Source organism: Helianthus annuus, chromosome 4, assembly GCF_002127325.2.
Source record: "Helianthus annuus cultivar XRQ/B chromosome 4, HanXRQr2.0-SUNRISE, whole genome shotgun sequence".
In the NCBI taxonomy this organism is placed as follows: Eukaryota; Viridiplantae; Streptophyta; class Magnoliopsida; order Asterales; family Asteraceae; genus Helianthus; species Helianthus annuus.
In genome coordinates, this window is record NC_035436.2 from 182,036,527 (window position 1) to 182,049,078 (window position 12,552).

At 36.5% G+C, this 12,552-nt stretch overlaps 1 long non-coding RNA gene across 1 annotated transcript; it reads right to left on the reverse strand.

The window, feature by feature from the left end:
- Positions 1-429: 429 nt before the first annotated feature.
- LOC110885436 lies at positions 430-2,938 on the reverse strand. Its single transcript, XR_004890630.1, has 3 exons — positions 2,547-2,938; positions 1,416-1,466; positions 430-1,274 (listed from the first exon to the last, which is right to left on the reverse strand). It is a non-coding gene; the product is annotated as an uncharacterized LOC110885436 (long non-coding RNA).
- Between the last annotated feature and the right edge of the window lie 9,614 nt (positions 2,939-12,552).

Consider the following 12,552-nt stretch of genomic DNA (forward strand, 5'->3'; position numbering starts at 1 on the left):
CATTTTTAGCCCCTAGCTTTTTATTAATTTAAATTTCCTTCGACGACGTTAGTTCGTTGATTTCTTTTGTTTACCAATATCATTTTTGACTTAAAAAACTATTTTTCAGTGTATATTTTTATGTACGTATCCGTATAAATTTAAGGGTGTCTACGTTTCGACATAAACTTTTTCTGTAAACAAGTTAGCTCAAATATAACACGTTTTCGTTTTAAAAAACCATTTTTACGTGCATATTTTTATGTATGCGTCTGTATCAATTCGAGTTGGTCTACAACTGGATATACTTTTTTTTATTATAATACGTTTTCGTACTTATGTTATGTACGTTTCATAAATTTTGTTCCAGACAGAGTGGAGTCAAATTGTGGTTTCTTTTTTTCTTTTTTTTCAAAGCTTTAATTCATCCTATAGAATAATTTATGATTGTACGAGAAAGATTCAATTTACTTTATGTTGTGATCCAATCGCAATACTTATATAGATTACATTGAGTTCAATCACATATGTCGAAACACGCGTTTTCATATGCTTAACGCATTACCTAACACTTAAACAAGTCTATTCAATACTTGCGATCTCCTCGCGTTGCAACGCGCACGGGTCTTATTACTAGTGATAATAAAGTGCTCACTACTCAAACTTTATTTTTCGTATGTATTGAAATTTGTTAGCTCTAACATACATTTTGTTAATATATAAGAAAAAAAGCGATACATGAGAGATTATTCCCATATAACGTTCATACAAAAAATGTAAATATAAACTTTGGAAAATAATATGAGTCAACGTATGACTAACTTATATTGTATTACTAGGTTAGAACCCCGTGTATTACACGGGTTGAATAAATGTAATTTTATATATTAAATAATAAAAAGCTATATCTTTATAAACCCTGTATCTTGTATTAAAATCCATATGTATTACACAGATTAAATAAATGTAATTTTGTATACTAAATACTAAAAACATCGTGTCTTTGAAAAACCCGTGTATAATCTGGTTGAATAAATTTACCAAATAATAAAAAAATTACATCCTTAAAAACCCCGTATATTACACATGTTGAATCGATCTAAAAAAGAGTTATATCTTTAAAAACCATATGTACTAGGATGGTGCCAGATGCCGCGCGTTGCGGCGGCGATATCTAGGTTTTTTATAGTCGGCGGAATTATGGTTGTTTACGGTCTTAATGCATTTTCGGGCTTAACACCTACCTTAAAAGTACAGTAGCGAACTTTAGAGAATCTTCAAACAATCCCAGCCACCTAAAAAAAGGAAAAGGTTAAAAAGTTGTCCATAGAATGCCAAGGTCTACACATTGACAATTTCAATAGCATGCAGTTATACATATACGAACATAGCATTCTAAATTTTACTTATTTAAAAGAATAGGATATATAACGTACAAAATCCATTGTTGAAGTACTTAATCTGGATGAAGTCAGAATCAGAAATACCTAGATATAGAGGAAATAACATATTAGTAATGTGAATAGATGTCTTGTAAGTTCAGTTGTTAAAAGCTAAATTGTATTTGACGAATTCACACAAATTAAGCCTTCATGAACACTGTACATAACTTAAAACACTAAGCAATCTTCTAATGTAGCGATTCAACCAAAAACTTAAATCTTTAACTAACCCTAGAAGTTAAAATTTCAAAAAACTATTTATACATTGTAACCTATATGCAGCCTAACCAGTCCCAAAAGAAACATAATTACATTTAGCCCATAAATAGACATACATTACAATTGACAACCCACATTCACTACACCGATATGGCCCTTATCCAAAATTGCAAAGATAAAAAAAAAGTGTATAGTTGATATATTGTAGATATACAAATTATTATCAAATTTTTGAGTGCTATAAAATTAATAACGCACCTGTCAACCCTTCATATTGAGTGGTTCCTTATGATAATAGAAATTTTTTTTCGACTTTTATTTGGTAATTTAAATAACAAAAAAAAAGTTTACCCCAAGTCCCAGTTAGTCCCAACTTTCAAAATTTGATTCAAATCACCGCAAAGGATGTCCTCATTTTTCTTAACTGCCCCCACCTTCATAGTCTTCTTTTCCCTTTTTAAAATTCTTAAACAAATTCAAAACCCAAAACCGAAACACCCCATTCTTTAATCATCTGCAAATCTCATGGTGCAATCTAAATTAGATTCAAAAGTCACTCAAACCAGGACCGACCAATCATGTATATTGTGGGAATTCCATTACTGTATTACCCTTTTAGGTCAACGTAATATAACAACTTTTGTTAAGAATTAGAAAGTAATATAAAATGTATAATTTAAGCAAGAAAATTGGGGGAATTCCATTACGGCAATTTCCCTTTTAAATGACCGTAATGTAACATATTTTGTTAACAAATTAAAATAAAAAATAACAGAACGAAACCCTAAAATAATCCCCAAATAATTAAAACCAAAATTAGGGCATAATTCACAAACAGTTGTACAACAAAACATGAATAAACAATAATCAGCTTCAGAATACCAACAAATCGAATAGCATGCGTACCAGAATAAGATCAAACAAAGTACCCTGATCGACTTTCACAAAGTCAGAATCAAAGGATTTAAGATCCTCTTCAGCGACCTCTCGTCACTATTCGGTGTCTCCACATGTTTCTTACAGTATTCGATAACCTTTGAGAGGATCTTACTGGTGACGTTGGGCAGAGGGATGCTGGTGTCAGCACAACCGTCTTCGATCATGTGCTTGATCGTCTGAGACTCCACCGCAACAACCTCGTCAACCACGAATGTTTCACCGTCGGAGCTTCTTAACACGATGGTTTTTGATGACGACATATGAAGACAAAAGAGAAGAAATTGAGACTAACCTAATGAGAGGGGCAATGGTCGTAGAAATGAGAGGAGAAGTAGAAAGATGCAGACATCTCGAAGGAAAAAAAGTCGAATGGAAGCAAAAGATATAAGAAAGGGGTAGGTGGTAAGAGACAAAAGGGTAAAATGGTAATTTGTCGGTGGCACCGACATTTGTCTTTAAGAGTATATAAATTACACAGTTTAAATAAATGTAATTTTGTATATTAAATACTAAAAACGTCGTATCTTTAAAAAACCCATGTATAGTCGAGTTGAAAAATCTACCAAATAATAAAAAAATATATTCTTAAAAAACCTTGTGTCTTACACGTGTTGAATAAATCTAATTTTACATAGCAAATGATAAAAAGTTATATCTTTAAAAACTTCATGTATTACATGGGTTATATAAAGTAACTTTGAATAGTATATAATGAAAAAATTATTTTTAAAAACCCCGCATTTTACACGAGTTGAATAAATATAATTTTGTATACCAAATAATAAAAAAAGTTATATTTTTAATAAATTAGGATAACATTTAATATTAATTTATTATTTATATATTTAATATAAGATAAGTAGGAAAGAGAGGTATTTGTTTTAAAAATATATTAAATTAACAATTTAGATTTGAGGATAATATTATAGTATGATAAAATTTAATATTAATTTATTATTTATTTATTTTGTTAATATAAGATAAATATAGATTTAAAGATACCTTCAATGAATAACACGTGTCTAAAAGTTGGTTTCTTTTATTATAGTAGATTAAAGCGAATCAACAAACGGAATATATTTTTACTTCAAATTTTAGAGTAAACTATCATTTTGATCCTTGAGATTTGGTCACTTTAGTCCAAATTTAATACTTTTTGCATCTAGGTCCCTGTGGTTTCATTTTTTTTTTGCCATTTTAGTCCAAAAATGAAATCAGCTCATATTTCTCAAATTAAATCTTGGTATTTTGTTCTTTTCTTCAGGGCAAAATGGTCATTATAATTTTATTATAACACATTATTAGTTAAAATTTTAAAATTAATTAATCCCTTTGACCTTATAAAGAAGCACAGACTTATCATCCCTCAAACCCAAACCCAAACCCTAATTCATTCTCTTCTCCAAATCCCATTCTCCTGCAACCATCATCTTCTCCAAACCCCATGTGAAGATCGACAATGGTGGTATGCACATCCCCAACCTAACTGAGAACAAAAGCAACATAATTTCACACAACAACAACAACAACAAATCTTCCAATAAAAGCAACAGAGACACCATCATCATCTCTAAACCCCTCTTGACCATATAAAAGCACAGACATCATCTTCCCAGAAACCCAAACCCTAATCCATCATCTCTCGAAGTTTCGAGATGTATAACTGTTGTGTGTGCTTCTACGAGGCAATCTGTTGTTGAAGGATTGTGAGTGTATGTACAGAAGTGGTGGTTGTGAGACGGAGTACGGTGGCCGGAGTTGTATCTCCGGTGACGGAAAAGGTAGTGAGAGATATTGGGGGGTTTAACAACGAGATATACACTTCGGACTCTCTTTCAGTTCGTGCAACTTTTCAACTTGTGAGATTCTACCAATCAATGTGTTACACGTGGTATCAGTTAATAGGCTCCTGTTGGAAACCATAGTAATAATTTAGCCTATATGACAATGATGGATCTCGGCCCACACTTTGTGTCTCTGCTGCTTTTGATTCGAAGATTTGTTGTTGTTGTTATTGATGTGTGGAATTCTGTTGCTTTTGTTCTCAGTTGAGTTAGGGCTCCACATGTGCATAGCACCATTGTCGATCTTCACTTGCAGGAGAATGGGGTTTGGAAAAGATGATGGTTGCAGGAGAATGGGGTTTGGAGAAGAGGATGAATTAGGGTTTGGGTTTGGGGGATGATAAGTCTGTGCTTCTTTTACAAGGTCAAAGGGATTAATTAATTTTATAATTTTCATTAATAATGTGTTACATTAAAATTATAATGACCATTTTGTCTCTGAGGAAAATGACAAAATACCAGGATTTAATTTGAGAAATATGAGATGATTTCATTTTTGGATCAAAATGGCAAAAAAAAATTGAAACCATAGGGACCCAGATGCAAAAGGTTTCAAATTTAGACTAAAGTGATAAAAATGACCAAACCTCAGGGATCAAAATAGCAGTTTACTCGAAATTTTATAATAACCAATTACTTAAAATTTTATAGTAATCAACTAACTTGTAGCTTGGACACAATTCATCAAGGTTTTAGTTAAGTTAATTATGTGCTAGCTGGAAGGGAGTTGCAAACCACATATTATTTGTCAAGTTATACAATACATAACAACAACATATGTCAAGTTAACACAAAGAAAAAATGCATTAAACTATTTTATGAGTTGTTAGAATCTTATAGTCTTGTTGGATGTCAATTTCTTACATCACCTTTCTCATCTTATTTAACACAAAGTTTTCCAACTATTTGCTTTAATTAATTTTGATTTGTCTACACTTAATTAACACAAACACCAAATCAATATTCAATTAAATCCCCAACAAACCCTGCAACTATCTTGACCCACCAATTTAACCCCTTTCTCCTTTTTCCCATTCACTCTCTCAAGTGTTCCCCAAAATTCATTCACCTAGATGAATCTTTCTTCATAAACCTTATTATTCCTTTTAGGGTTTCATCCAGATCTGTTTCTTATTGATGCACTCGCATGACTACAAACATTAGGTTTATTTCGAAATTTTGTCTTTTTATTTCTAATTGAATTGTTTCTGGTTGTTCGACACAACAATAATTTGAATTTCAGTGGTGGAGATGATGATGAAGAAGTATGTGGTTGTCACACCCCAACCGATGGCAGAAACATCGGGGCGCGGCACTGAGCGAAATAGATTGTCCAGGAGAAATCCATAACAACTAGTTTACTAGATATTTAAATATTATGTCCCATACCATAACATACCATAGCAAATAATTATTACAGACCAAATATCTCAAAGAGAAGTAACATGATCCGACAACTCAGTTTTAAATTGTTTGTTTCTAGACTCTCATTCCTACTTGATTCCACAAAAGCAGGTAAAGCACAACATCCTAGGCACCTGTCACATACGTTAAAATAAAGTCAATACACATAGTGTAAAGGTGAGCATACAAGTTTGATTCTATATTAGAGTTCGAAATCGTTTACGCATAACCAGCATGTAACATGTAGCAAAGTGAAGGCTAGTAGGTTATCGACAGAGAACTATGCACAGACGTGACTGCGTGTTTGTGAATGCGCAACACATATCCCCATTGGGACACATGAAGTAAAGCCCTTAACAACCCCTGTCCACGACAGGTGCTGAGTCCAAACTATAGTACTATCGTTGCTAAGGTGTCAGGCAACAATCACTGTGTTAACATAACATACAAGCATTCATCGAATAACACGTAACATGCAATAACGGTCAGCGTATAAATAGTTTTTGCGTTGTGTGTCGATTGTGATTTGAATAAGTAACGTATGTAACACCCAAAAGTGCGTAAAGCAAAAAGGGATCGAGTATACTCACTGATTGTGTTTAAATAAATAAACACTCTCTTGGATTGAAGGGAGTGCTGAGAGATTAGCCTGAACAGTTAATGATAGCATAAGTGATGAAACGACGTGTTAAACGGTGAAAAGTGACTAAGTGTCGAATGGTAATCCGATCAGATGGCAATCCGATCGGATGGTCATTCGATCGGATGTCAATCCGTTCGGATGGTCATCCGATCGGATGGCCATTTGGTCGGATTGACATTTGTTTGGGAAGGATGTGTTTGTGTATGATGGCTTTCAAGTTTTCGTTGTAGCATTTTGAAAACAGAGAAGTATCTCTACCCTTCAGGTCGATCGATCGAACGGTCGTTCGATCGGATAGCGATCCAATCGGCGAGACATTTCTAGTTAAGTCCAAATCTTCATATTTTTTGAACTTTCTTCCCCTAGGATGTCACACAAATTACAAACTTCTTCCTAATGGATGGCAAATTACGCAGCATTGTGGTTTGTGGGTGAGAGTACTCGCCAAGTGCTAATGTGTATATAGGAAATTGTGGTTTGTGGGTGACGGTATTTGCCAAGTTCTAATGTGTATATAGGGTTGGGTTAAAATCAGAACTAAACTGAGTTGTGAGAACTCGACTTTTTTTTTAAATTACCTTTCCAAGGAGAAAAATTTAAGGCACTTTTTTTAACGGGGGGGGGGGGGGGGGGGGCAGATTCACTAGAACTTAGTCGCTACAGTGATTTACCTCACCATAAATGAAACTCACATGTCGAAGAAAAACTGGCTCGTAAATATTTTTCAGAATTTTTTTTTTCAAAATTTTTTTTGCACATGTGTTTTTGTTAGGTGTTACTTTACTTTTGTACAAAATTTGGTTGCAAAACTCGCACAGGAAATGGGGTTCTCACGAGTTCTCTCAACTCAAGGGTGGTTTTCATTTGAAAGTCTCCAAAATCTCCACATGCACAAAACTAAAATCATAACATAAAAAAACTAACAACAAAATCAAAACATAAAAAAAACTAACAACAAAAAAACATCATAACATAAAAAACTAAAAAAAAAGAGAAAATAAACCTGAAATATGAGCAGGCGGCACTGCTATTGAAGGATGGAGAAGGAGTGGCGGCGCCGGCAGTTGAAGGAGGGAGGAGGAGCGACGCCGACAGTGAAGTAGGGAGGAGGAGAGGCGGCGGAAACTGTGCAAGGAGGGAGGAGGAGAGGCTGCAGCGGCTAAAAGGAAGGAGGGGGAGGAGAGGCAGCGCCGGCTGAAAGGAATGAGGAGGACAGCAGCGCGACGTCGGCAGTAAGGAGGGATGAGGAGTGGCGACGCCGGCAGAGAGGAGGGAGGAGGGGGTGGCGGCTGGGGTGGAGGAGAGGTGGTGGAGGAGAAGGTGTGCTAGAGTTTGTGTGTGTGTGTATGTTTTTTTTTTTGTTTAGGATGAAATGAAACAAAAGAAGAGGTGAGAATAGGACATCTCAGATCTGCACCAAAAAGAGGACGTGCAGACCTTTTTTAAAGGAAGTATTCAAGAAAAGAAAATGATTGCAGGCCCAAATGTCTGCACGTGGTCTGCGCCGCGCAGACAAAAGAAGTCAGAAAGCTCTTATTTGAAAAACAAACAACACCTGAATCATGTTCAAAATTCTAGACTTGCCTTGCAAACGGCATTCACAGCGTTGAAAACCTGGTGCTCACGTGATGATTAGGCTGGGGGTTGTGGTATAAATCCCCTAGGGGCTTTATCACGCCACGTCAGATCCATCTAGGCGCCACGTCATATGGGGGGCTTTAAAGGCTCTCCCTTTAAGTTGCATGATGTGGTATAAAGCCCTTTATTAAACAAAATTAAAAAAAAGATTTTATTGGTTGAAAACAGATGGGCCCCACCTGCATACCCTTTTGGCTCGTTACCATGCTAGCGAGAGGAGGATGGCGCCCCCCTTTAACTCCGACGGTGTGAATGATGGCGTCCAATGGGCGCTATGGAGCCTGAGGTGGCGTTAAGCCACACCCATCGACCTTAGATTCATATAATCACAAATGTGCATGTTGTGCGTGCTCTAAGTTTTATTTCTAGTTCATAAGATTTTTCACCATCCGTTTATTATTTTTTGTGCCATAAAAATATAGAGTAAATTTTGCTCATGTGTTTTAGTGGTTTTAACCCGTAAGTCCAAAATCAAAAAGTTTAACCACCTACGCACTTGATTTTTCTATTTATAACCATCTGAGTCCAATTTATTAACTCTATTATATTTTCTCAGTTATTTTTTATGAAATTACCATAATACCCTTACAATTAAAACTAAAAAAATAAATATAACCCTTTATATATAAACATAATCTAAGGTCTTTCTAAGAGACTAAATAATGTTAGCCTTACCCACACAACACAACCCTACCCAAGTAATGTTTAGGATAAGTAGGTTCATCCCCTTCAAACACCATACTCTTTGGTTAATTTCCAGTACGTCCCATTCCGGTGCTTCAGCATTTCTATTAAACGCTTCGCGATACGGGAATCTCCCCATGACTGGACCTTGTCGTTGTATAGTGATGACAATTGAACCCGACCTGAAGGGTTAAATCCGAAACCCGACACATATGGGGGGCGGGTTTGGGGTCTGTTTATTTGTTTTTTTAGCGGGGTTGGGACGGGTTGGGGATTTGGTGATATACCCATTTACCCGACCCAATTACCCGATAAAGTGTACCTGTTTACCTGATTGTATATCCGATATAATTTCTTTTATATATGCTACATCAATTTTTTATACCAATAAGTATTTTATCCAGTATATAATGTATTCACTTGATATATTTTTATGGTGGTATACCCAATGGGTAATTTTTTTAAATTAATGGGTTTACCTGAAACCGTTGGGTATACCCGATACCCGACAGGTATTTACCCATCAGAAACTAGAGGAGTTTTGGGACAAGTTTGGGATAAGCTGTTAGAATAAACTAGTATTGAAAGAACTGCAAAATAATTAAAAACAGAAATAAAGAAACAGTTAACGAGTGAACCGGGCTTGTGTTTAACACAATTCCCTTAAACAGATTCGTCTTCTGTTCCCAGGGTACGCCGATTCGAAGCAGCACCGCGCACTGCCGGACTTGAGCACTTGCCTGAAAAGAAACCGGAGAGATATTGTTTGCAGAGATTGAGAGAGAAGAGAAGAAGCTGTGTGTTGGTGTGTCTAAACTGATCAGGCTTAGGCTTGATCTGGTTTTATAGTCACAAAAGCATAATCGAAGTCTAGCCATCATTGCAGAGAATTAAAACTGAATAATTGTCATTACTACATCAGTTTTGAAACTGATAATAATAACCTTTTAATGACCATCAATCTTGAATAATGATTTCAGTTTCAGTTTTAAAACTCATAAAAAACAAAAACGGCTATGAAACTTGAGTGCAAAAACTGCCTCACGCGGGCCCGGGTTTTCGGAGTTGCATTCATGTCCGCAGGACGTGCGGGCACACGCGAGTTCAACTAATTTCGGTTTCATTTTTTGCACCCCTGTTGCGCGCGCGTGAGTAAGACTTGTGGTAAAACATGTCATAAGACTTCAAAGGCTTGGATAAGGTTTCACCTTATAAATTGCCTATCCTTTTGTTCCCACTCCAATGTGGGACAAAGTGGTTTTACCACTTGAGACTTTCCATTCACACCAAAACTTCCAACAATCCCCCACATGAATGGAGGTCGATCTCAGAAACAACATTATTCCAGTTAGATTTCAGCATTTGAGTTTTGCATACGATAGGTAGGTGTTACCCTTTGGACCTTCGCTCATGAAATGCACTTAGCCCACTGGCTCTGAATAGAACTCGATGTCTTTGAACTCGTCTGCCGTATGTGTAGACGACAATGCACTTCACACAAGACTCTTCCTGACAAAGTCAAGTCCTCATAGTTATGTTCGTTATGGTCATGAACATGATGCCTGGTTCTGTGAGAGCCATTAGATATTGTGCCCCAACAATACCCTTCGAAGCGACCCCACTTCTCTCTCACATAGGTGATTCACTATGTATGGTTACCTTAGTCGAATCATTAAAAGCCATAAGCTTAGCCTCACACTTGTCACTTTTAGGAATGGACTAGGAAGTTTACTAAGCTTTGCAATAAACTCCCTTATATATATACGTAGGGTTATCCCCCACAGTAACCTTACTAATTCATACAATTAGGTTTTCCTATTGAACTCAGCTCTCTATTCCTGGAAGCAGCCTCTATATTCCTACGGGGTAGAGGTAAGGCTGTCTATATCTACCCTCCTCAGACCCTACCTTAGCTTTGCTATTTGTGGGATTTACTGAGTATGATGATGATGATGAGGTTTTCCTATTAAACTCAGCTCTTGGGATCTCTAGTCTACTGTGTTAGGTTTCCATCATATGAACTTATATTTTCAAGGGCTTCAGTCCCATTCCCATGGACGACTTCTGTACTAACTCTCTACTTAGGCCTTTTGTTAACGGATCCGCAATATTATCCTTTGACCTCACGTAGTCAACAGTGATAATTCCTGTAGAGATTAGTTGTTGTATTGTATTATGTCTACGTCTAATATGTCTGTTCCTACGTTATACATTGTGCTACGAGCTCTGCCAAGTGTCGATTGGCTATCACAGTGTATACAAATGGCCAATGCCGGCTTAGGCCATCTTGGTATATCCTCATCAAATTGACGCAGCCATTCTGCCTCTTCACCTGCTTTATCTAAAGCGATGAACTCTGATTCCATCATGGATCTAGCGATAACCGTTTGTTTTGACGATTTCCACGATATAGCAGCACCTCCAAGTGTGAATACATACCCACTTGTTGATCTGGAATCAATCGTGTCATATATCCAATTTGCATCGCAGTGTCCTTCTAACTGCTGGATAACTGTTATAATGCAACCCGTATTCCCGAGTGTATCTTAAGTAGCGAAGCAACCGAGTGATACAGTTCCAATGCATTGAACTAGGGTTGCTCATGTATCTACTTAGCTTGCTCACAGCATATGCTATGTCTGGTCTAGTACAACTCATAAGATACATCAAGCTACCAATAATTCTTGAGTATTCCAGCTGGTTTACGGGTTCACCTCTATTCTTGGCTAGATGTTGACTTGTGTCAAGTGGAGTTCTAGCTTCATTAGAATCATTTGCATTGAACTTCTCAAGAATTTTGTCCACATAGTGGGATTGACTTAAAACAAGTCCACTTTGGGTTCGCGTGATTTTGACCCCCAAAATCACATCCGCAGGACCCATTTCTTTCATGTCAAATCTTGCTTTTAGCATGTTCTTTGTAGATTTTATGATTTTTTCATCACTTCCAGCAATGAGCATATCATCTACATATAGACACAAAATGACATATCCATCAGATGTGTCCTTCACATACACACACTTGTCACATTCATTGATTTTGAACCCAGAATCAAGCATGACATAATCAAACTTTTGGTGCCATAGTTTTGGAGCTTGTTTCAATCCATACAAGGATTTTACAAGTTTACACACTTTCTTTTCTTGCCCAATAGCTGTGAAGCCTTCGGGTTGCTCCATGTAGATTTCTTCATCTAGAATTCCATTCAAGAAAGCTGTTTTCACATCCATTTGGTGAACTTCGAAATTTCTAATGGCGGCAATAGCAAGCACCAACCTGATGGATGTTATTCGCGTAAATGGAGAATATGTATCAAAGTAATCTAAACATTCTCGTTGTTTATATCCTTTGATCACCAACCTTGCTTTGTACTTATCGATGGTTCCATCTAGTTTCATCTTCTTCTTGAAGATCCATCGATATCCTAGTGGTTTACATCCTTGAGGAAGATCCACTAGTTCCCAAGTATGGTTTTGTAAGATAGAGTCTATCTCACTTTTGATTACCTCCCTCCATTGAGGTCCTTCTGAGGAATGCACCGCTTGTTGGTACGTTTGAGGTTTATCTTCTACCATATAGGTAAGAAACTCAGGGCCAAAGGATTTTTCAATCGTTTGTCGTTTACTTTTCCTGATTTCAACTTCCTCGGTCTTAGATTGTTCTCGAGGTTCATTGTTTTCAACTTCACCCTCGGGAACAATTTCCTCAATCGGTCTAGAAGAACTCGGTTCACTTTTATCTAAGCATGGGAACATATGT